Below are 27,132 nucleotides of genomic sequence, written 5' to 3'. Positions count from 1 at the left end.
CACCAAAGTTCATCAAAAAACATGTCATTATCTACAAATATTTTGAAAAGAAAAAAAAAAAGAGGAGTAAAGAGGAGACCAGTCCTTCCAGAGTATAAAAACACTGTGAAGGGGCGCCTGGGTGGCGCAGTCGGTTAAGCGTCCGACTTCAGCCAGGTCACGGTCCGTGACCTCTCGCGGTCCGTGAGTTCGAGCCCTGCGTCAGGCTCTGGGCTGATGGCTCAGAGCCTGGAGCCTGTTTCCGATTCTGTGTCTCCCTCTCTCTCTGCCCCTCCCCCGTTCATGCTCTGTCTCTCTCTGTCCCAAAAATAAATAAACGTTGAAAAAAAAAAAAAACCACTGTGAAGATACAGTAATTAAGGACTTTTATACTAGAGAAGAAGTAGACAAATAGAAAATGTATACCAGAGAATCCTGAAATATATTCCAATATACATAAGATTTTAATCCAATATACATATGATAAAGGTGACTTTTTAAAAAAAATTAGTCAGTACCAAAAAAATAAAAATAAAATAAAATAAAAAATGATTAATCAGTAAGAGCTGCTGGGACACTAAGAAAATTCCAGGTTATTTAAATATTTAAATATAATATAAAAACTTTATTTAAAAAAAGATGAGAGGGAAGGATGAATAGGCAGAGTATAGAGGATTTATAAGGCAGTGAAACTACTGTGCATGATATCATGATAGTGGGTACATGCCTTTATAAATTTGTCCAAATCCATAAGATGTACACCGATGGTGAACCTTAAGGTAAACTGGAGACTTTAGGTAATAATGATGTATCAATGTAGGTTTATCAATTGTAACAAATGTACCACTGTGGTGGGGAAATTAATAAGGAGAACGCTATGAATGTTTGGGGGCTGTGGGCCTATGGGAAAACTCTATATGTTTCAGCTTTACTATAAACCTAAAACTGCTATAATAAAGTTTCTCAACAAAAATTAATCCATAAGAGTAGGAAAGAAAAAATGGTGTTATACTCTTGGACATAATCTAACGAAGCTATAAGAGAAAAGACTGATTATTTGACTAAACCAAAACTTAAAATTTCAGTATGGGAAAAAAGAAACTACCACAAATCAAGTCGAGTGCAAATTAAACTGTAGGAAAAGGTGTGAAATACATGAGAAAAGGTACATTTTATTAGTGTACCAAGAATTCTTAGAATTCAATAAGAGATAAAGGAAAGGCCATTAGTAAAGAAAAATGGATATTTTGCATTTATGTAAAAGAAAGCATATACAGTATATGCCTATGTATAAGTGTGCATATATATGTATGTGTTAAATGTATGTACACACATAAACTTGTATGTGGATAGAGGATTTCTGAAATGATACATAAAATAAGTTAATACAAATTACTTGTGGAAAGTAGAAATAGGATAGTTTCAAATTTTACTTTTTATTTTATGTTTTTTCACATTATTTGTTTCTTATTTTAAAAATCATGAGTATGTATTGCTTTAATAATTCAAAAGCAAAACCTAACACAACATATTCCTTCTGAAGAAACTTACCGTAATATGCTGATTGTTTAAACTAACACACATTAAAATTTCTGTGGTCCCTCTTTCCACAACTGACAGTATTACATACTGAATTCTATTATGGAGTTTAAACATTTCAAAACAGGTAGTGATTTACTAAAATCCAGTAAAACAAAAAGCAGTAAAATTCTAGAATAAGGGAAGTTATCTAAATATAAATGTAAACTCAATTATACTTAAGGACTTTTTTTTCTTCTCAAATTATTTTTGAAGTACACAGCAGAAGAAAGAAAATAATTATTGTTGTTTTCATTTTGCTTCTTTCAAGTCAGAACCACAGAGTTTTCTCTAGAAATTCCTTTCCCTTCACTCCCGCTGAGGCTCCAAATCAATGGAGTCCCGTCCTCCAAAGCCCATTACATTCTCAGACCTTTCTCTTATGGATGCTGTTTCTCTATCCGCAGCAGTTTTTATTCCAGGAAACTGGCCTCTCTCCCCAAGATTCTGGCTATTAACAAGCAATAGCTGTATCAAAAGCAACTTGATCAGTTGTAGACTCAGTAAATGAGCATACAGGCAAGGAACAATGATAGTAATTAACATTACTATCCGAGTCTTAGCCTTTAGTAATTTGAGATACAGCCTATAGCATATCGTATAGAGTTTTCAAGAAGTTTCTCCTCAAACATCCTGGATCAAGATGAAACTTTTTCTAATATTCATAATGCAACTTCTTTCTGAACAATTAAGTACACTGGAATTCCTATTTCATGTATTTTGGTTAACGCCTAAGTGGTAATACAAATAACCAATTCATGTGTATAAATGAAATGCAATTACTCAATTGCTTCCATGATACTTTACTGTAGCGATTATCAAATCTATTACGTTCTATGTTTCTTCACATCCACAAATTGTATCTACTAGTATGGTGTCTGACACATAAAAGCTTTCTGAATGTATAGATGGATAAATACATGTAACAGAAGAACTGTCAATTACTTACAAACATAGCAGATTGGATAGAGCAGGTTAGAGAGGGCCCTAGAAGTTTTCTAAAACTGTAAGAATTCCATAAGTCGCCCCTACCCTATTACTCCCCACCATAACTATCACTGTCATACTCCTAGCATATAAGCTCATTCACTCTCACCAGGAACATGCTATTGATATTAAGTCCTCCATAAAAGAAATCAGTCCATTTCAGTCTCAGATATACGTTGGGCCTTGGAATATAGACATTTGAGGGCAAAAGCACAATGCCCTAATGTTTTCCCTAGGTATGTTACCAGTAATTCGGGGTATTTACTTCACTCTTACTGATGTCTATCAAACTATAAAGTCCTTATTGTTTTATGTGCTAATTTATCTCTGCAAATTCCTTACTTTTCAGTTCAAAGTTTTACTAATTAGATCAGCACACCTCTAAGTAGATCTTATGATTTCAATTTCTGTGAGGCACATTCTTATCCAGACGTCCAATACTTTTGTATCATTTCCACTTCTACAGAATCCAATTCTATGGAATAAATAATGCTCAGTCACACAGGTAGTAATTACCAGAATTGAAATTAACCAGTAGAGATAGGGCTAAAACATCTACATTTTTAAAAAGCTCTCCAGGTTATGCTGAAGCATAGTCAGGGTGGTGAACTGCTACTGTAGTAATTTGATCCAAAGTTTAGAAAATCAAGCTCCATTCCTTAAATAGTCAACTGCTCATTTAATCTTGTACTTTGTTTTCTTTCCCCGGAGTTTCAACATTCATTTGGAAAATGAGATAAAAATATAAACCAAAGCCGTAAGTCCTTCAGTTTACTGAAAAATTCTGGGAAATAAAGAACATATCTCCACTCTGCAGCATTTCAAGCTCTCTGGTTTCTGTCTGTTTATCTCCTATACCAAATTTAAAGAAGATATTTAATGTGAAAGGTGTATAACTGAATTAGCTTCAGAACTTCCTTACTTCCAATATCATTCTTTCTGGATGCCGTCTATAAGTAGAGGGGCTAATTACAATTTCCTTCATTCACTTCATAAACATTTATTGAGTACCTATTATATGCAAATAATAATGTGAAGCAGGTTTTACCTGAAAGAAGAGTATGTTTCAGAAATTTTATGTGTTTCATGTAACAAAGAAAAAACAAAAGGGCCCCAATTCAAGAATTTTTTGTTTTTTTATCTTTTATATTTTTAAAAATATTAATTCCAATATAATTAATGTACAGTATTAGTTTCAGTTGTGCAACATAGTGATTCAAAAATTCTACACTTATTCAGTGCTCATCATAGAAGTGTACTCTGAATTGTCTTCACCTATTTTACCCATTCTCCCACCTACCTTCCTTCCGGTAACCATCGATTTGTTGTCTATAGCTAAGAATCTATTTTATTCTCTCTTTTTTCTTTATTGCTTTTGTTTCTTAAATTCCACATATGAGTGAAATCATATGGTATTTGTCTTTCTCTGACTGACTTATTTCACAAAGCATTATACTCTCTAGCTCCATTCAGGTTGCAAATGATGATTTCATTCTTTGCTATGGCTGAGTAATACTCCATTGCATAAATACACTATATCTTCTTTATCCATTCATCTATGCACAGACACTTGAGTTGCTTTCATAATTTGGCTATTATAGATAATACTGCTATAAACATCAAGGTGCATGTATTCCTTTGAATTAGTATTTTTGTATTATTTGTGTGAATACCCAGTAGTGGAATTACTGGATTATATAATAACTCTATTTTTAATTTTTTAAGGAACCTACATACTGATTTCCCTAGTGGTTGCACCAGTCTGCATTCCCACCAACAGTGCAAAAGTATTTCTTTTTTTTTTTTTAATCTTTATTCATCTTTGAGAGAGAGAGAGAGAGAGAGAGAGGTTGGGGGAGAGAGAGAGAGAGAAAGAATGAACAGGGGAGGGGCAGAGAGAAAGGGAGACACAGAATCTGAAGCAGGCTCCAGGCTCTGAGCTGTAAATGCAGAGCCCAATGTGGGGCTCAAACTCATGGACTGCAACATCATGATCTCAGCCAAAGTCAGATGCTTAATGGACTGAGCCATCCAGGAGCCCCAAGAGTATTTCTTTTTCTTCACATCCTCGCCAACACTTGTTTCTTGTGTTTTTGATTTTAGTGATTCTGACAGGTGTAAGGTGATATCTCCTTGTGGTTTTGATTTGCATTTCCCTGATGGTGAGTGATGTTGAGCATCCTTTCATGTGCTGTTGGCCATCTGGATGTCTTCTTTGGAGAAATGTCTGTTAATATCTTTGGCCCAATTTTCAACTGGATTATTTGTTTTTGGAGTGTTGAGTTGTATTAGCTTTTTTTTTTTTAATTTTTTTTTCAACGTTTATTTATTTTTGGGACAGAGAGAGACAGAGCATGAACGGACGAGGGGCAGAGAGAGAGGGAGACACAGAATCGGAAACAGGCTCCAGGCTCTGAGCCATCAGCCCAGAGCCCGACGCGGGGCTCGAACTCACGGACCGCGAGATCGTGACCTGGCTGAAGTCGGACGCTTAACCGACTGCGCCACCCAGGCACCCTTGTATTAGCTCTTAATATATTTTGGATACTAACTCTTTATTGGATATGATATGTCACATGCAATTATCTTCTCCCATTCAGTAGGCTATCTTTTAGTTTTGTTGTTTTCTTTGCTGTGCAGAGCTTTTTATTTGAATAAAGTTATAATAGTTTATTTTTGTTTTGTTTTCTTTCCTTAAGGACACATATCTAGAAAAATGTTGCTAAGGCTAATGTCAGAAAAATTACTGCCTATCCTCTCTTCTAGGATTTTTATGATCTCAGGTATCACATTTAAGTCTTTAATCCATTTTGAGTTTATTTTTGTGAATGGTGTAAGAAAGTGGTCCAGTCTCATTCTTTTGCATGTAGTTGTCCAGTTTTCCCAACACCATTTGTTGAAGAGACTTTTTCTCATTGCATATTCTTTCCTCCTCGAGCAAAGATTAATTCACCATATAATCATGGGTTTATTACTGGGTTTTCTGTTCTGTTCCATTGATCTATGTCTATTTTTGTGCCAGTACCATATTGTTTTGATTACTATAGCTGTTATATATTAAAGTCTGGGATTGTGATACCTCTAGTTTTGTTCTTTTTCAAGATTCCTTTGGCTCTTCAGGGTTTTTTGTGGTTCCATACAAATTTTGAGATTATTTGTTCTAATTCTGTAAAAAATGCAGTTGGTATTTTGATAGGGATTGCATTAAATCTATAGATTGCCTTGGGTAGTATGGACACTTTTGCAATATTTGTTCTTTCAATCCATAAGCATGGAATATATTTCCATTTCCTTGTGTCATCTTCAATTTCTCTCCTCAGTGTTTTGTAGTTCTCAGAGTACAGGTCTCTTACTTTGTTGGCTAAATTTATTCCTAGGTATTTTATTATTTTTGCTGTAATTGAAAATGGTATAGTTTTCTTAACTTCTCTTTTGTTGCTTCATTTTTAGTGTATAGAAATGCAGTGGAGGGGCCCCTGGGTGGCTCAGTGGGTTAAGTGTCTGACTTTGGCTCAGGTCATGATCTCGTGGTTCGTGAGTTTGAGCCCCGCATTGGGCCCTGTGCTGACAGCTCAGAGCCTGAAGCCTGCTTTGTAGTCTGTGTCTCCCTCTCTCTCTGCCCCTGTCCAGCTCACGCTCTGTCTCTTTTCTCTCAAAAATAAATAAACATTAAAAAAAATAAAAAAAAAAAGAAATGCAGTGGATTTCTGTATGTTGATTACTGAATTCATTTATATGTTCTAGTAGTTTTTCTACATACACTGTTATGTTATCTGCAAATAGTGAAAGTTCTACTTCTTCCTTGCCAATTTAGAAGACTGTTATTTCTTTTTGTTTTTCTGATTTCTGTTGCTAGGGCTTCTAGTACTATGTTGAATAAAAGTGGTGACAGTGGACATCTTCCTCATCTTAGGGCAAAAGCTCTTAGTTTTTCACTATTGAGCATGTGGTTCTTTTATATATAGCCTTTATTATATTGAGGTATGTTTACTCTAAACCTATTTTCTTAAGGGTTTTTATCATGAATGGATGTTATACTTTGTCAAATGCTTTTTCTGCATCTATTAAAATAATCATATGGTTTTAATCCTTCCTCTTGTTAATGTGACATATCATGTTAATTGATTTGTGAATATTGAACTACTCTTGTATCCCAGGAATAAATCCCACTTCTGGTGAATGCTTTTTAAAATGTATTGCTGGATTCTGTTTGCTAATACTTTGTTGAGGATTTTTGCATCTATGTTCATTAGGGATATTAGCTCGTAGAGTTTTTTTGTTTCTTTGTTTTTTGTTTACTTGTTTGTTTTGGTAGTGACTTTATATGGGTTTGGTTATCTGGGTAAAGCTGGTCTCATAGAATGAATTTGGAAGCTATCCTTCCTCATCTATTTTTTTGGAATAGTTTGAGAGGAATAGGTATTAACTCTTCTGTAAATGTTTGGTAGAATTCACATATGAAGCCGTATGGTCCTGAACTTTGGTTTGTTTGTTTTTTTTTTTAACTTTTATTTTTTTTATTACTGATTCAATTTTATGGTTGGTAATTGGCCTGTTTAAATTTTCTATTTCTTCCTGATTTAGTGTTGGGAGTTCATATATTTCTAGGAATTTATCCATTTCTTCTAGGTTGTCCAATTTGTTGGTGTATAATTTTTCCTAATATTCTCTTATAATTCTTTGTAAATCTGTGGTGTTGCTTGTTATTTCTCCTTTTTCATTTCTGATTTTGTTTGCATCCTCTCTAGTTTTTGATGATATTGGCTAACGGTTATCAATTTCGTTGATTTTTCTAAAGAACTAATTATGAGTTTCATCGGTCTGTTCTACTGGTTTTTGTTTGTTTGGTTTTTGTTTTTTGTTTCATTTCATTTATTTCAGCTGTAATCTTTATTATTTTCTTCCTTTGGGTGTTGGGTTTTGTTTATTTTTCTGTTTCTAGTTCTTTTAGGTGTAAGGTTATGTTGTTTATTTGAGATTTTTCTTGCTTACAGATAGGCCTGTATTGCTATAAACTTCCCTCCTAGAACAGATTTTGCTGCATTTTCAAGATTCATTTTCATTTGTATCCATGTATTTTTTTAATTTCCTCTTTGATTTCTTGCTTGACCCATTCATGGTTTACTAGTGTGTTATTTAACCTCCATGTATTTTTGGTCTTTACAGATTTTTTCTTGAGGTTGATTTCTAGTTTCATAGCACTGAGAGTGGAAAAGATGCATGCTGGACTCCAATCTTTTTGAATCTGTTGAGACTTGTTTTGTGGCCTAACATATGATCTATTCTGGAGCATGTCCCAAGTACACTTGAAAAGAATGTGTATTCCACTGTTTTAGGATGGAATGCTCTGAGTTTATCTGTTAGAAACATCTGATCCAATGTGTCATTAAAAGTCACTGTCTCCTTGCAGATTTTCTTTTGGATGATCTATCCATTGACATAAGTAGGGTGTCAAAGTCCTCTACTATTATTGTATTACTATTGATTACTTCTTTTATGTTTGTTATTAGCTGCTTTATGCATTTGGGTGCTCTCTGTTGGGTGCATATATATTTACAATTGTTACATTTTCTTGTTGGATTGTTCCCTTTATGATTATATAGTGTCCTTTTTTGTTTCCTGTTACAGTCTTTGTTTTAAATTTTATTTTGTCTGATACAAGTATTGCTATCCCAGCTTTCTTTTCATTCCATTTGCATGATAATTGCTTTTCCATCCCTTTACTTTCAAACTACTTGTGTCTTTAGGTCTGAAATGAGTCTCTTGTAGGCAGCATATAGATAAGTCTTGCTTTTTAATACATTCTGTCATCCTAGGTCTTTTGATTGGAGTGCTTAGTCCATTTACATTCAAACTAATTATTGATATGTATGTACTTACTGTCAGTTTATTTCTTGTTTTATAATTGCTTTTGTAGTTCTTTTTTCCTTTCCTCTCTTGCTCTTTTCTTTCACAGGTTGCTGGCTTTCTTTAGTGATATACTTAGATTCTTTTATTTATTTTTTACCTATTTATTATCCATTTTTGATTTGTGGTTATCATTAGATTTGCATATGACATTTTGTGCATATAGCAGTCTATATTAAGTTGATGGTCACTTATGTTTTTTTTTAAAGTTATTAAACTGCTTTTTTTTAACTTGTTTTATTTTTTATTTTTTAAAATTTACATCTAAATTAGTTAGCATATAGTGCAACAATGATTTCAGGAGTAGATTCCTTAGTGCCCCTTACCCATTTAGCCCATCCCCCCTCCCACAATCCCTCCAGTAACCCTCAGTTTGTTCTCCTTATTTATGAGTCTCTTATGTTTTGTCCCCCTCCCTGTTTTTATATTATTTTTTGTTTCCCTTCCCTTAGGTTCATCTGTTTTGTCTCTTAAAGTCCTCATGTGAGTGAAGTCATATGATTTTTGTCTTTCTCTGACTGACCAATATCACTTAGCATAATACCCTCCAGTTCCATCCACATAGTTGCAAATGGCAAGGTTTCATTCTTTTTGATTGCCGAGTAATACTCCATCATGTATATATACCACATCTTCTTTATCCATTCATCCATCGATGGACATTTGGGCTCTTTCTATACTTTGGCTATTGTTGATGGTGCTGCTCTAAACATGGGGGTGCATGTGTCCCTTCGAAACAGCACACTTGTATCCCGTGGATAAATGCCTAGTAGTGCAATTGCTGGGTCGTAGGGTAGTTCTATTTTTAATTTTTTGAGGAACCTCCATGCTATTTTCCAGAGTGACTGCACCAGCTTGCATTCCCACCAGCAATGCAAAAGAGATCCTCTTTCTCCGCATCCTCACCAACATCTGTTGTTGCCTAGGTTGTTAATGTTACCATTCTGACAGGTGTAAGGTCGTATCTCATTGTGGTTTTGATTTGTATTTCCCTGATGATGAGTGGTATTGAGCGTTTTTTCATGTGTCAGTTGGCCATCTGGATGTCTTCTTTGGAGAAGTGTCTATTCATGTCTTTTGCCCATTTCTTCACTGGATTACTTGTTTCTTGGGTGTTGAGTTTGATAAGTTCTTTATGGTCACTTATGTTTAAACTCATTTTAAAACCAGTAAATTTTAGGGGTGCCTGGGTGGCTCAGTCGGTTAAGCAACTGACTTCGTCTCAGGTCATGATCTCATGGTTCATGGGTTCGAGCCCTGTGTCGGGCTCTGTGCTGACAGCTCAGAGCCTGGAGCCTGCTTTGGATTCTGTCTCCCTGTCTCTCTGCCCCTCCCCAACTTGTGTTCTGTCTGTCTCTCTCTCTCTCTCTCAGAAACAAATAACATGTAAAAAAAAATTTTTTTTTAAACCACTAAATTTTAACTCCTCTCCCCCCATGTTTAAGGTACATGGTGTCACACTTAACATTCTTTTATTTTGTGAATCCTTTGACTGATATTTATAGATATATTTAATTTTACTGCTTTTGTGCTTTCTACTTTTATTCCTCCTGCTTATGGTCTCTTTTCCACTCGAAGAGTCTCTTTTAACATTCCTTGTAAGTCTTGTCTAGTGGTGATGAATTCCTTTAACTTTTGTTTGTCTGGGAAACTCACCCATTCTGAATGACAGCTTTGCTGGATAGAGGATTCCTGATTGAAGTTTTTTTTTTTTTCCCTTTAGCACTTTGACTATATAAGGCCAGTCCCTTCTGTTTGAAAAGTTTTTGCTGAAAAATCAGCTGATAGCCTTAAGGGGTTTCTCTTGTATGTAAATGTTTTCTTTCCTCCTGCTATTTTTGAAATTCTCTCATTATCTTGGCATTTTAATTACTATGTGACTTGGTGTGGACCTCTTTGGGTTGATTTTGTTGGGGACTCTCTGTGCCTCCTGAATCTGGATTTCTATTTCCTTCTTCAGATTTGGGAAGTTTTCAGCTATTATTTCTCCAAATACATTTTCTGCCTCCTTTTCACTCTCTTCTTATTCTAGGAGCTCTATAATATGAATGTTATTATACTTGATGGTGTCATTATGTTCTCTCAATCTATTTTCATTTTTTATTTTTTTCCTCTTTCCTGTTCAGCTTGATTGCTTTCCATTACTCTGTCCTCCAGGTTACTGGCCCATTTTTCTGCCTCCTCTAGTCTACTAATTATTCCCTCTAGTGATTTTTAATTTCAGGTGTTGAGTTCTTCATGTCTATTTGGTTCTTTTTTATGTTTTCAATTCTTTTTTTAAGAGTCTCACTGAGGTCCTCCATTATTTTCTCAAGTCTAGTGAGTATCTTTATGATCTCTACTTAAATTCTCTATTAGGTATATTCCTTACCTACATTTCATTTAGGTCTTTTGCTGTGATTTTGTCCTATTCTTTCATTTGGAACATATTCCTCTGTCTCTTCATTTTGTCTAACTCTCTGATCTTTTTTATGTGATAGAAAAAGTCAGCTACATCTCCTGCTCTTGCAAGTAGTGGCATTATAAGGAAGAGGTCTTATAGTACCCTGCAATGCAATGTCCCCTGCTCACCAAAACCTGGTGTTTCAGGGGTATCTCCTGTGTGTGTTTTGTGTGCCCTACTGTTGTGGCTGAGCTGCATTTGCTTTCAGTTCAGTGGTCTGCAATGGCTCTCTTTGCCTATTATGGGCAGGGATGTCTACTCTTACCACTGTTGTTCAACACAATACTGGAACTCCTAGCTTCAGCAATCAGACAGCAAAAAGAAATAAAAGCATCCACATTGGCAATGAAGAAGTCAAACTTTCACTTTTCACAGATAACTTGATATTTTACACGGAAAACCTGCAAGACTCCACCAAAAAACTACTAGAACTGATATATGAATTCAGCAAAGTTGCAGGATATACAAACAATGTACAGAAATCAGATGCATGTCTCTATACCAATAACGAAGCAGCAGAAAGAGAAATCAAGGAATTGATCCCACTTACAGTTGCATCAACAACCATAAAATACCTAGTAATAAACCTAACAAAAGAGGTAAAAGATCTGTATGCTGAAAACTATAGAAAGCTTCTGAAAGAAATTAAAGACAAACATTGAATTGAATTGAATTCATGAATTGAAAGAACAAATATTATTAAAATGTCTACATCTCCCAAAGCAATCTACACTTTCAATGACATCCCTATCAAAATAACACCAACATTCTTCATAGAGAACAAACAATTCTAAAATTTGTATGGAACCAGAAAAGACTTTGAATAGCCAAAGTAATGTTGAATAAGAAGACCAAAGCTGGAGGCATCACAATTCCAGACTTCAAGCTGTATTACAGAGCAGTAATCATCAAGACAGTATGGTACTGGCACAAAAACAGACACATAGATAAATGGAATAGAATAAAGAACCCATAAATGGACCCACACACATATGGCCAACTAATCTTCAACAAATCAGGAAAGAATATCCCAATGGAAAAAAGACAGTCCCTTCAGCAGATGCGCTGTCTCTTTAAGGGTGGGGATTCAATTTCCTCTTGTCCTTCCAGCTCTCCTGTAGCTGAGCTTACTGATTTTTAAAGTTCCAGGTGTTAAGCCCCAGTGATTATAAGAACTCACAAATTATGCCCCACAAGTTTTCAAAGCCAAATGTTACAGAGATTTGTCTTTACTAGGTGGGTTGTTATGCCTGGGGTGAGGGTCTGTTTCTTTCCTCTATCCATGCCCTTGGTGTCCTTCCCTCCTGCAGAAAGTCTTCTGGGTCAGTTTGGCTCTTGACCACAACTCCTACCCTATATGATGTGGCCTTTTTCTATATCTTGTGGAGAGTCTGTTCTGCCAGTCTTTGGGTCATTTTCTGGGCTATTTACACTGAAGCGGGTATTATATAGCTGTAGCCATAAGATAAAGTGAGCTTAGGATCTTCCTACTTCATCTTTCTTCACTCCCATAACAGTTTATAATGCTTTACTTCCCTTCCTTTTTAGAAGCTCAAAGAAGACACACAGAAAATTTTCTTATTGAAGTTCTGAAATAAGAGGGTACATCTTGTGTAAGTTGTATTATATGAAAAGTTTGTGATAATTATTTAAATATATGGGAAATGGCCATAAAAAGATAAAAATGTACTGATGATATATATACCACATACTGAATTATATATTAGAAAGACTTCACTAGAATTAGCTTTATTAGAATAGGCTATAGAATTAATGTTAAAAACATATAGTGGCTATGTTCATTTTGAAAGATCAACAATGTTTCTTAATTTGAATTCAAAGTTAATTTCTTACCCATGAAAATAAAAAAGTAGCTCTGGTTTGAATCAAGATTAGCAAAGGAAAAACTAACTCAGTTCATTTACAAATATAACTACCAGTACAATTATAAATGCAAATACGATGCCATCTCTAAAGTCTTTAGGGAATCTCATTGTTGATGTATATAATATGGATACAAGCCTCAACCATAAAACTGTAAAACTAATATTTGAACTCTGAGCTCAAGTAAACCAACAAAATGATAGATATTGTTTTATAACTTTAAATTATAGAGCTAAAGAGTAGCTGGGCAAAAGTATTATCAAGAAACATCTATGTTCAAGAAATGGTACTACCAAATCATTGTAAGCAAAATATGTACATCTACTAATAGAGCGTATCTTGTCACAAGTGAAACAACCTCTTTCCTAGGAAAAGGAAATTCTCTTGTTTTTACAATAAATTTTTCTTCCCTAACTTTATTCTCAGTTCAAAAAAATATATGACAGTATTATTGTTTGAGTTGTGTTACCTCTCCCAAAATATGTTTAAATCTTAATCCTTGACCCTTGAATGTGACTTTGTTGGCACATAGGGTCTTTGCAGATGTAATCAAGTTAAGATGAGTCATGCTGATATAGGGTGGGTTATAGTCTGACTGTGGCCTTATAAGAAGAGGAGAAAAGACATAGAAACACATGGAGAAAACCATGTGATAAGGGAAGCAGAGATTGATGTAATGAGCATAAATGGAAGAATGCCAAGATTGTTAGGCAACACCAGAAGCTAAGAGAAAGGCATGTAACAGATTCTTCCCTACAGCCTTTAAAAGATCATGGTCCTGCAGAGAACTTGACTTTGGACTTTCAGCTTCAAGAACTGTGAGAAAATAATTTTTTTCAAAATTTAAACCCCCAGTTTGTGGTAATTTGTTACAGCAGACCTAGGAAACTAATAAAAGATCCAAACTGCCTGTTTACTTTTATTTTTCTAGTGGAAATATCAGTTTCTCAGACTAAGCACCTGATCAATGTATACATAAAAGATACTTAATCCCAAGAAGAAAATTCTTCAAACCACTCTGCCTTGCACATGGAATATTTCTGCAAATAATAGTGGTTGATATAAAGTTAAAATTTTAGAGCAGGCAGTGAGTTGATGAGTTTGGAAAGTTTGGAATGTATAGTTTGGAATGTATAGTTTGGAATGTATAGTTACAAAGTTTGGAATGTATAGTTTTCATGAGACTCAAAGGTTAACAATCATTTTTCCTAACAACTATGATTTTAAACAGTGATTTTTTGATAAACTGCATTTTCACATGTTTAAACATAAACTGCTTGTTGGGAAATTTCAGTAAACAAAATTTAGTTCTAGTACAACAACATAATGGTGTAAAACAAATTTGGCATGGGTATAATGGGAAAATTAACTATTTCTTTTGTATGAGTTGAGCTTACCATGAGGAAATCTGTTTTCAATCGTTTTAAAAAAGGAGAATAGCTATATCGCCTATTTATTGAATTATGAGCTACGGCAAATGCTAAATACCTAAGATTTTTAATTATATCACCTATCTCATTTAATTCTTGAAATTATATTACCATTCAAATTTTAAAAATTTACAAATTGTGGGTCAAAGAGAACCAATAATTTGTCTATGGTCACACAGCATGGTAGGTGTGGCAGAGTGGTGGTTAATTAGTTAGTGTTACTATGTTCTTTGAATTTGACTTATTATATAGTGGACTCATAAGTTATACCTGCTATGCTCTAATTGTCTTTCTAGGTGCTAAAAGTTTTTACAACTATAATATTCAAATAAGCCTTAAAATATGGCAAAAAAATTAAATAGCACTTTTGATTAGAATTATAAATATCTGTGGCTTATTAATGACATGGTCATAAATAGAATGTGATTCAAAGAGAACAAATGACTGGTTTTTAGTATAATGTGGAAGATATATAAATTAGAGCTATATGACAGAAGATATGTTGCTTTTGGGGTACTTGGGAGGCCCTGGGGTACCTCTGATAGCACAGAGCCTGCTTGAGATTCTCTCTCTACCCCTCCCCGCTGTTCCCATTCCCTCTCTCGCAAAATAAATAAATAAATAAATAAATAAGTAACATTTTTTAAAAAAAGATATATTGCTGTGGTTAAAGAAAAACTTAGATAGAATATGATATGTGAATAAGTCAAAAAAGGAAATATTAGGGAAAATTTGACAAAAATAGGCTGCTTATGGAGAAGCAGTGTTTATGGAAACTATTCCTACTAATTTAGCAGTGGTCAGTTTTAAGTATTTTCTTAAAATAGTTAAGTGGATTGTATCAAACTATGAAAAGTTTTAAATCATGATTAAAGTATAATTCTAAGAAAACAAGTTTTAGAAACAACCACTGAAAGTGTGTAGAGGGTCATATGAACTTCCTATCCCCGAGAGCTGTTCTACTAGATTGGTTTGCTAAAGGAAGCAGTGGGAACTATTTCTTTGAAGATCCTTAGGAACAGAAGGCACACATTGCCAGCAGTTCAGAATGGGTTAGGTGTGTCTCTGCCAGAAGGCAGCCAGTGGATAGCCACTCTTGGTTCTCCAAGCCCAGTGACTACATAATAATGCTATTCTTATAACTGTGGAGGCAAGGGCAACACAGCTGCTTTCTCCTTTCTTTGGTGATCAGGATTTGCTGTCCAAAAAGTTGCAGAATAATGTGAATGTAATTAGATGAAATTTTCCCCAACAGGAAATCAAGAATTAATTCTGACTCTAGTTACTGAAAGAAAACTCAGAAGCTCTGCACTGGACTTTTTAAACATTTATGTCCTCCTTTACTTAGAAAGTGTTCCTCTATGTACAACTTAAAAAGCAGACTCGTTTGCTAGATGACCTCAGGCCTATGAGTTGAATTAATACTAAATAAAAAATTCTGAGCATATCTACAGTTTCTTGGTTTGTATAAAATCCTTTGAAAAATTCAATTTTAGTGCATTCTACTTAAATTTTTATGAGTTTATTTTTTATTTCATTTCATATTCATCTACTTAAGGTTTTATATTTCATGAAGGTGGCAAAGGCAGATTCCTTATATTTATACTTTTTTCTTTAAAATACAGTCAATTTCTTTCCAAGCAAACTTTCCCTTTAACTGGTAATGTAATTAATTTCAATTTTGAAGACGGCACTGTGGTCCACAATCCTTGGCTGACTACTCTTCCAAGAACAATAAGAGCTTCTGAGAAAGGAACTAAAAGTTCCATGAGTTCTTTTGATGCAGGATTCTCACAAAATATAAAGCTGTGAGGAATGTAAAGGGATGACTTTCCAAGATTTTGGAGCACTTCAGAATAGTTGTTAAAAATAAGTAAGAAAAAATGCTGGAATGAAACAAAAAAATTTCATAAACGATACGGATCATTCCAACCAAATAAAAAATAATTATAATCCCCCAAACTATTTAGTATTTGTAGTTAGATGATAGATGTGTCCAAGATGGATACAAATAGCACTGTTTTCAAACATGGGTGCTTAGTTTCTGTTACTTAAATAGCTTAACTATAAGAAATAGCTATATTAGCTATGCTTCATATATAAAATCGTTATATTAAAGAACATTTTATTTTTCCATTAAAATGCAAGATAATACTACTTATTTCTACATACTTAACAACAGAAAGCTCATAGTATAAATATTTCATTGCTTGCCTCCAAAGAATTGTTGACATCCTTTGTGGCCATCTGCCAAGGTGGTCATTCCTTTGTGTGTGATGGAATTAGAGAAGTATCAGGGTTCTATGGATTGATGAAAGAAAGTATTCTGTGCTCTTGGCTTCTGATATTTGTTTCCTTGGTCCTGTTAAAAAGGAAACAAGAGTGAATTTACCAATTTTGAACAGATAGCCAGTTATTGTGTATTTCTTTAGATTCACATTTAAGGACACTTTGAGATGTTTATGAGTTCTCATTAAGAATCATAGAATTTTAGCCTTATACACAAGTTGCTAAATTTATGACTGCAAGCAAGAAAGAGCTATGCCAATCAGATGATTCAATCCCCATACTTTGCACTATAGGGAACCAAAATCCAAGAGGTTAAACAACTCAAGCAAAGTTACAGTCAATTAGTGTCAGGGCTAGAATGAAGAAACAGTTCTTATTACTTCAAGTTTAGGGCCCTTTCTTCTGGTTGTCTCTTAGCAGGTAGAAGAGAATAATCTTTGGAAGAGGGAGATTGGGAAAAGCATTATCATGACCAAGCTAATTTCTCAGCCTTAATGCTTACAGAAAATTCTGGAAACAACAAACAAAAAAACACAATAGTTTAGTAATATTTAGATAAATTCATAGTGCAGCATTTGCTCAAAGAAATATTTTATTAAAGTACGACTAAGATACTATTTTATTAATAAATTAAACTTTACCATTAAATTTCTGAATTTCAAACAGAGCTAGGATCCTTTATTTTTCCAAAAGAATGCCATTTTTATTATTCACAGAGAAAAAGAGTGATGTTTTTAAAAAGAAAATTGTATCTTAGATACTGCCTTGATCAAAACCCTCCAAAGATTTCCCGTAACAGTTGTGATAAAGTCTTCTCCTGAGCTACATGATTTGGCCCCTGTTTACCTGTCAGCCTATCTCATAACTCTCTTCTTGCTTGGTATTCTACAGCCTTAGTGGCCTTCTTGCTCTTCCTCAAATATGCTAAGCACACTTTTGGTTTCTGTATTTGACCTTGGTCTTCCCTTAGACTGGAACACTTTCCCCAGATAGCCAAATGTTTGTTCCCAGTAACTGAAACACTTTCTTTTCTCTTAAGAGCATCATTGCATGTTTCAAGAATCTGCTCAAAAGTCACCTCCCAGGGCGCCTGGGTGGCTCAGTCTGCTGGGCATCTGACTCTTGATTTTGGCTCACACTGTGGGTTTAAGCCCCATGTTGAGTTCAGCACTGAGTGTGGAGCCTGCTTAGGATTCTCTCTCTCCCTCTGCCCCTCTACTTGGCTTGTGCTCTCTCTCTCTCTCTCTCTCTCTCTCTCTCTCTCTCTCAAACAAACAAGCAAACAAAAAAGTCACCCTTCAGAGATGCCTTCTCTTATTACTCCAGTCAAGCAACCTCCAACACTCACCCTTCCTTCCCAATAGGACCCCATTCTTTATACCTATATCTGCTTCATTTTCATTCATGGTATTTATAATTTGTGATGTTATATAGCCCAACACAATCCTTATAGGGACCACATATATTTTAGAATTAAGTATTATTTCAGTTTTTAAAGGTAATACGGTACATGTACTGTAATTAGGTAACATGCTCCTCCTTCTGTATCTGAGAAGTCTAGTAGGTTAATATATTTATAGCAAAACATTTACACATTCTAAGTGGGATTTTAAAAAAGACAATAGCCTCATACAGGTTTCACTATTAAATGAATTAAGATTATGTCAGGTTTTACCACAATATGAATTATAAACACCTTCAGTTTCAGAGCTTTTTGATTTTGGAATTTCACATAAGAGCTTGTGGAATATCCTATATATTAATTTGTTTACTGCCTCTCTTGTATATTTGTATTCCATGAAACACAAAGGAATGACCACCCGGTATGCTCACCAGACCAGAGATTTTTGTTTTTTGTTTTTGTTTTTGTTTTGCATTATAACTAAATCCTAACCTGTAAGAATATATTTCTTCTCAATTGAAACAATAGTATAAAAAACATATTTTAAAAGCTTCTTAAAATGACTTCTTCTTTTAAGGTTCACTAAAAGAAAAATATGATAAATGGCCTTTCAATGAAACTATAGGAAACAACACCTGGGTTGTGTGATACAGTGGCAAGAATTTTCAACTAGAATTCTAGGGATCTAGGTTTGATCTTCCTTGCATTCCCATTTTCTAGTTAATTCCTTATCTATTTATCATTCACACATCCATCCTTATCCATCTAGTTCTTTCTCTTTCATTTAGGTATCTCACGATTCTTGGCTGAATGCATTATCTGTGAAACAAGAGCATAGAACTCAGTGGTCTTTAGTAGTTCTATGATTCTACTAACAGTTAAATAATTGAGCTAGTAATCACTCTATCACAGTTGGCTGACCAGTCTGAAAGATACATACATAACCTTGCTCATCTGATCACAATAAGAAAAATAGATACCAGTTTTAAATTAAATTTTAGCATGTCTGCTCAACGCCAATGAAATGCCATTTGTGTCAAATACATTTTATGTCACATATATACAGTCCTGAGCTTTTGTGTGAGTTTCTTCATAAGAGTATGCCCAATAATAGCAAGTATTTATTGATCATTTACTCTGTGCCAGCCACTATCCTAAGCTCTTTACAACTTACAATGATTCCATCAGATAGGTAGTAATATTATCCCCTGTGGTATATTGGATCATTCCTCCCTTTCCCTCCTATACCTCCATGGAAGGTATATGTGTACCTCTCTGCTCTTTGACTTTGGACTCAGCCATGTGACTTGCTTTGACCAATGGGATAACAGCAGACATCGTGCAAACAGAACCTTGAAATATGCTTGTGCAGTTGCACTTCTTCCCGTTACCTTGCTTCTCACTCTGAGACAAAAATGCTTTAGTTAGCTCCAAGGAATATGAGCGACATATGGCTCAGACTTAGATCCATCCTCCACTTGGGTCCATTTGAGCCCAGCCTTGATCATACTTACTTCAACTTACTTGCAGTCTCCTGAGCAAAAACTAAAAGCTTATGGTAGTATGCCAGTGAGATATTATGATAGGTACTACAGCAAAAGCTCACTGATAAACTGCTTTTTTTTACAGACAATAAAAATGATGGGCAGAGACTGAGTAACTTGTCCAAACTTTTATAGTTACTTAAGTGATATGAGAGATGAAGCCATGCAGAGTCTCGCTCAAGGGTCCACACTCTTAACACCTAAGCTATAGTGCCACTACGTTATACTAGCTGTATTATATATTAAGCCATTTATTAATATAGCAGCAGGTGATCTGGTACATATTAAAATTCATAATTATAAAGGTAGTCTCGTTGTCAATAGACAAAGTTGTCTTGCAGTGAAACGTTTCTTCTTAAAAAATTAGTTAAGTACAAGAAATGCACTATTTCCTAGAAGCAGATTAATAAGTCTACATACATATCTCTTGAGGTGGCTTTCCAGCTCATTCTGCTACCATACAATGGACCTCAGTGCCGATATCTCTAGTACATGATTCCAACCCCTGACCTTGGCTAATTCAGGCATGCATCTGTGATCCAAGCTGGATCAGTCCGGTTCCTTTCTGGTATTTTGAAATCTGGACACATGACTGGGAGCCACCATCAATGGACCTACTCTGGAGAAAACTGAAATCACCAGAGCTACGCCTGTTACTTTCTTCCCCACCTGTCAATTCCATGACAGTACCTCCTCGGAAAAATGCGGTTTTTGACTAAGCTTATTAGAACCTGTTTTCCTTGTTGTAACCAAAAGAAATTTAACAGAATAGACTTTTAAAAATACATTGTTTTTATTATAATTTAAAAATGCAGACTAAAGATTTCTTAAAGAGGAGACCAAATAAAGTTTGCAATTGTTTTACATTTTATTAATTTTGCAATTTATAGTTACGGATTGTGTGTTTCCTGATAACCAGCTAAAAATCTTTCAATATATTAAGAACCATGGGCTATCTGTGAATAGAACTACATTTCAGTAAAGTTGAATAAAGTCAATCTTTCTTTGTAATTCTATGTATTTTATTTTATGCATTAAAAAACATTTTGTTTATATATGGCTTTCCACATTCCTTTTGATAACAAAAATCAAGTAAACATATGGAATTATTTGAATTACTAATTCAACTCAGACACTATATATGAGACTCAAATACATTCCAGACATTGTTTTGAGTCCTGGGGATACGCAAGGACAAAACGGTCTCTGCTCTCACAGAGTAGTGATAAGAAAGAATATGTGGAATATAACTTGAACATTTTACAGTACCATTAGTAATGAACCTAGAGATCTATGTAGTTAAAAGATAAAAGTAGCTTAAAAGTGTGAGAATATGGAGGCAAAATGCCTGGAGAAAATTTATGTGCAACCCTTAATCTATTTCTAATCTTTAAGAGGGGTATATCAGCATAGGGAGCTCTGTCAGAAATCATATGTAAGAGTACATAAAAAGTGCAACCACTAACACAATGGCATATTTATGTTACACTTTTCACTTTACCAGTGATTTTCATATCTCAGTGATTTCATATATTACAACATGACCTCTTAATACCTCCTTGAGATGAACAGGTACAAATTGAACACCTTTTGTCATCAAGCATATGCTCAAATTACTAAAAACTTTGGAATGGTGTGAAAGACTTGGTAGTGGAGGAGTTTAAGAATTACTTAAAGCATATTTTCTCAACTGGTGGATTTAACCATTTAGAGCAGAGGCTGGCAAACTTCACCCAGAAAACAAATCTGGTCTGACATCTGTTTTTGTATGACCTGTGAGCCAAGAATAGTATTTACATTTCTAAATGGTCTAAAAGCATAAAAAAACAAAAACAAAAACAAAAAACCTTCTATGACGTCTGAAGATTATATAAAATTCAAATTCCAGTGCCCATAACTACAGCTGGAACACAGCCATACTCATCTGTTAATGTATTGCTTAACGCTACCTTCACACCTTAATAGCAGAGCTGAGTAGTGCTGGAGATATGTTGGACTGTGAAGGCTAAAATATTTACTACTGACTTTTCACAGAAAAAGTTTGGTGACCCCTGACCTAGAAGATCACAGTTTTCCAAGGAGTTCATAATGCTAAAGGCAATAATGACATCTATTTAAACTTGTAATAAAAAATAATAACTGCATAGTTAAATATTTCTTCCCCTTAAGAGCATCCGAGGCAGATGAGTGAATGACTATCCTAGGAACCTTAGAAGTGTGTTCCCTATGAACAGAAGGCTGTTCATATGGATGACCTCCTTGATATCATGGTGTCTGTGATTATTATACAAGTTTAAACTGTTTAGCTCTCAGGCCTACTTTTGAAACTTACTGTCACATAGACTGATGGTTAAAGATAGCAAGCACAAAGAACTTCTGGTGACATATAATTAATGAGTAGCATAAAATTTCTACGAAGCCTATAAATTTGCCTTCAGACAACCATCATCAAATCTGTACGTTGCATTTATCTAATCAAAAGGAACTTCTAGAAGTCTCAAATACTTTTTAAAAAGTCAAAATTCAAAAGAATATGATCCTATCCCAAATTTTCTTGAGCGAAATAGCTTTTTTTTAGGTTTATTTATTGATTTTTGAGACAGAAAGAGAGAGAATGAGTGCATGCAAGCAGGGGAGGGGCGAGAGAGGAAGAGAGAGAGAGAGAGAGAGAGAGAGAGAGAGAGAGAGAGAGAATCCCAAGCAGGCTCTACACTGTCAGAGAACAGCCTGATACTGGGTTCAAACTCACAAAACATGAGATTATGATCTCAGTGGAAGTTAAGAGTCGGATGCTTAACTGAATGAGTTACCAAGGCACCTTCCCCCACAAATTTTTTTTTTAAGTAGGCTCCTGGCTCAGCATGGAGCCCAGCACGGGCTCAGACTCACAACCCTGAGATCAAGACTCACGCTGAGATCAAGAGTCTGATGGTCAACCAACTGAGGCATCCAGGTGCCCCCAAATTTTCTTATTAGAAATTAAAAACAGCTCATTTCAAAAGCATAGAAGATAAAGAACTTGAAAAGATGAGATCATAAAAGCAGTCTGGCACCTACTTTTGATGTTGTAGCTTAGAGTTACTTTTCAACATACATTTAAAAACTCATTTGGCCACCAAGTCAAGTATTATTTAAAATGTCATAATTTTAGATTTACTATTGCATACTATTGTCAAATCATTTTCTCTCCACATAATTAAAAGTAAATTAAATGAGCAGGTCACTTACTAGCAATGAAACCATTTGAATGTCTCTATTATGTGTATTAAATATTAGTTTACATTGAAAATAAATTTTGATTGGGGTAGTTAGGTGCCTCAGTTGGTTGAGGAGCTGACTCTTGGTTTTGGCTCAGGTCATGATACCAGGGTTGGGGGATGGAGCCCTGCATCAGACTCTGAGTGTGGAGCCTGCTTGAGAGTCTCTCTCTCTCCCTGCCTCTCCCCAACTTGCATGCTCGTGCTCTCTCTCAAATAAATAAGTAAAATAAATAAATAAATGAATAGATAAATAAATAAATAAATTTTATGATGTAATTTTTAACAATATAGTTTAAGTGATAATGTTTATTTACTCATTCATTCATTATTCTTTCAGCAAACAAACAGATGAGTACAAACTCTTTGACAGCTACTGTAGAAAAAGAAATAAATGACAGGTCTTGCTTTCAAGGAATTTTCAGGCCAGAGGCTGGAAAAGAGACAAGTATACAGAATGCTCAAATACAATTTGATTAAAATTCTCTGATGTAAGGTAAACTACTAATAGGTGTAAAAAAAAACTGCTATATTATAATCTAGAACAAAAATGAACTTGCTTCCCAACACGGCCTAGTCGTTAACATCACTGAGCTGAACCTGCTGCAGCTAGAAATGCTCAAGAACCAGCTGGACCCGAAAGTGGATTTCCTGTCCAGATCAAGGACAAGATGCCCAGATCAAGGTGGTACAGACCAAGTGTGTGGAAGCCAAGGACTGTCTAAACATGCTGAACAAGAACAACGAGGGGAAAGAATTACTCGTCCCACTGACCAGTCCTATGCATGTCCCCGGAAAACTACATAATGTGGAACATGTACTCATTGATGTGGGAACAGGCTACTACGTAAAAAACGAAAATGAAGATGACAAGGACTTTTTCAAGAGGAAGATAGATTTCTTCACCAAGCAAATGGAGAAAATGCAGCCAGCTCTGCAGGAGAAGCATGCCATGAAACAGGCTCTCATGGAGATGATGAACCAGAAGATCCAGCAGGTCACAGCCCTGGGGGCAACTTAGGCTATTGCCAAAGTCTGAGAGCTTTGCCAAAGCCTGAGAGCTTGTTTCAGAAGTGGGGCAGAGGGACCCTGCTTCAGGAGCCTGGGACTTTGTGGGCACAGCTTTCTGGGGTAAGGGAAGAGAAGGGTCTTATGTTTAATCTTAATAAATGTGCCAGTTGGGGGAAAAATGAACTCAGTTCCTAGAGGTGAAGACAGAACAGGGAGAATGAATTAAGAGATTTTAATAAGGTATAAACCACTGAGCATACTGACCAATGAGATGAAGAAAGTAAGACAAAGCCTTAAAATTATTGCCAATAAGGGTGTCCTTTATTTAGACATATATAGAGAAGGAAAGAAGTGTCCACTGAATGCTACAGAGAAAAAAGGATAAATTGAATATTCCCTATAGATGACCAACTTTTCCTTCCCTTTTAATTTCCAGATACTATACACAATCCCTCATCCAATACTTTTTGGAGCCAGATGTGATTTGGAATTAAGAATTTTGTAAATTTTGAAAGGCAAGCGTAAATCTTTTAGAACTATTAAACAGACATACAGAAACTTTTTTTAAAACACAAATTTTTAATTCTACAACGTACATCAAAGACTTCTCAGTACTAAACTATAATTTCAGGCTTCTTGTCACTGAAGATTAATAAGTGATTATTAATTAATAAGTGATTATTATTGATTATTAATAAGTGATTATAATTAATTATTAATTAATTATTAATAAGTGAAGATTACTAAGAACAGGCTCTCATTAACTGATAAATAGATATACAAAATGTAGTATAATCCATACAATGGAATGTTATTTGGCCATAAAAAGGACTGAAATTCTAACACATGCTTACAAGATGGATGAACCTTGAAAACATTATGCTAAGTGAAAGTCAGACACAAATATCCACATACTGTATGATTCTATGTATAGGAAATGTCCAGAATAGGGAAATCCACAGTGATAAAAAGATTACTGGTCACCAGGGACTTGTAGTAGAGGGGAATGGAGAGTAACTGTTAACAGGTGTAGGGTTTCTTTCTGAGGTGATGAAAATGTTCTGAAAGTAGGTAGTGGTGGTTGATGTACAACATTGTATATATACTAAAAAGAACCAAAGTGTACAATTTAAAATTGTGAACTGTGTAGTGTATGAATTGAATCTCAATAATGCTGCCACTAAATTTTTCTTAAGAATGAATTCATTTGATCAGATAATCTTCAGTTTCTAAAGTATTTAAAGTGAACTTCCAAGACAAATTATACTAGAGAAATATTTCTGTTCATGACTGAATAACTACATTGATCTTATAAAATATACCTAAAAGAAAACAGAAATATAGTTCTTCAGATATTTCACATTTAAAAATCTACACATACATAAATAGGTCTAAAAATGGAGCACACATAATTAGTATGTATACAAAAAGAAACATAGGGGAAGAAACAAATAATAAAGTAAGCCTGGGCTAGACTATAGTACATCCTTACCTCAAAGATGTAACAACTAAAAATTTCTATCAAATGATGAAAGCAGTCACAAAAAGTTAATATGGCAATTTTCTCTGTAAATCCAAAGTCCAAATTTATTTTATTCCAGTTTAAGTTGGAGAATGTTTATAAACCAATATAAAGCTACTTTTCACTGTAGACAATGGCTTTTGGAAATGAGAAAATTTTAAATTGAAGATTCAACCAGAAAAATGAAAGAATAAAGAAACTAGAATCTGTTTGCACTTGAACAACCTTAAGTTTTAATTTATAAAAGATGAATTATAGAGGAAAAATGAAAAAAGAAAACAAAGAAAAAGCAAAGCCCACCAAAATTATGTTCATCAGTTGGGTCCCTGACTTGATGTTCTATCAGGCTTGTGCTGAAGATGGTTTGGGTAGTAAGATCCGCTAACTGCCTCTTCTTCTAGCAGATCACAAGTAGTCAACAAAGGGTAAAAAGAGAAATGTACTTCAGTAGATTAGGAAAAGCTACACTGAATTTATACTGCATAGTCTTCTCTTGTATATATACATACATAGACATATATAACATTTATATGTATACATTTATATATATATGTGTGTGTATTATACATAAGCAAATATCTAAAAACAATTTTTTTAGAATATAAATAATAAAATGTAGGTACAATTGAAAATTTACAAAAAAAAAAAAACCAGTATATGTAGCAAGAAACCAACATACTTTCTTTAATATTGTTAGAAAATAAATTGCAATGGGATAAAATTCTTACCAAATTACCAGTTTATTTAGTCATTTAAATTGTTTTTTATAATTTATGTTTTATTCACATTGAGCAATATAGGTAAAATGGATAAGTTTTGATTTATAAATACAACATGATAATATGATTACTACGTTCTGTTATATGACCATGAGCTAACTGCTCCCAATATTTATTCCAATATGTGGTAAATCACAAAAACATTTAAATTCTCCTTTGTTGTTTTGTCCTTTTAAGATCACAATATAAGTTTAATGTTATGATAATGTTTAATAACATAAAGTATAAAATATAATTGGGTCTAGATAATTTAGCAACTGTGAGCTTCCCAATGATTTTTAAAACCTGCTATCTCTTGAATAGCTTGTATAATATAATACGGCATGTTTGAAGTATTAGAAAAAGAATAGTAGTCTTTCATAAATGGCATACTCTTAACATTGGAGGTAGAAAGGAATGATAGGAAGGGTACATATATGTTAAGATAACGTAGCAAGTAGCAACTGATTTGTACGAAAATCAGCCTGTAGGTATTAATATTTAGGATGAAGAAATTGGGTAATACTTGCAGCAGGAAATTAGGAGTTTTATGGCTTTACTTTTCTTTTTGAAATGAAAATGATATTAAGATCTATTATATAACATAAAGATACTGTGATCAAATAGTATTTATTAAGCTTCTTAAATAAAGTCTACATTAGAATTTTAGTTGGAACTGCAAAAGCAATAAAAAAACTAATGCCTTCCTTCAATAGGTAGCTTTATTTTATATTCTTATTACTAAGTAATACATGAAACTAAAAATATCAAACAACTTAACAATATATATAATTAAATGGTCATGTGTAGCAAATGCAGCTATATGGACTACTATGTTTACATAATCAGTTTTATAAAGTGATTAAAAAACTATGCATTCATGGTAAAATTAAATGCAGTTACAATATGTCATGCTAATGCCAATTAAAAGACAGAAGTAATAATATGGGTTAAAATCACATTTGGATTTGGAAAAATTCTGTATTAAACATAAAGATGTTTAATAAATCCCACACAGAAACATAACTGGAGACACTTAATTAAAATTTAATTTGCTTCAAATAATTCTTTTACTATAATTTATAGTAAAAGTATATAGTATAGTATTATATTTATAGAGGCACGTGGTGACACTATTTCT

At 34.2% G+C, this 27,132-nt stretch overlaps 1 protein-coding gene and 1 pseudogene across 4 annotated transcripts in view; one reads left to right on the top strand and one right to left on the bottom strand.

Annotated features, from left to right (window-relative positions):
* Window positions 1–27,132, bottom strand: part of MBD5 (methyl-CpG binding domain protein 5) — a 451,089-nt gene that overhangs the window by 216,042 nt on the left and 207,915 nt on the right. The gene's annotated exons all lie outside the window — the stretch shown is intronic.
* LOC101084385 lies at window positions 744–23,721 on the top strand (annotated as a pseudogene).

The sequence above is a fragment of the Felis catus genome, chromosome C1 (genome assembly GCF_018350175.1).
Source record: "Felis catus isolate Fca126 chromosome C1, F.catus_Fca126_mat1.0, whole genome shotgun sequence".
NCBI lineage: Eukaryota > Metazoa > Chordata > Mammalia > Carnivora > Felidae > Felis > Felis catus.
Note: the sequence above shows the minus strand (reverse complement) of the source record. Positions and strands in the feature narration are given on the sequence as shown.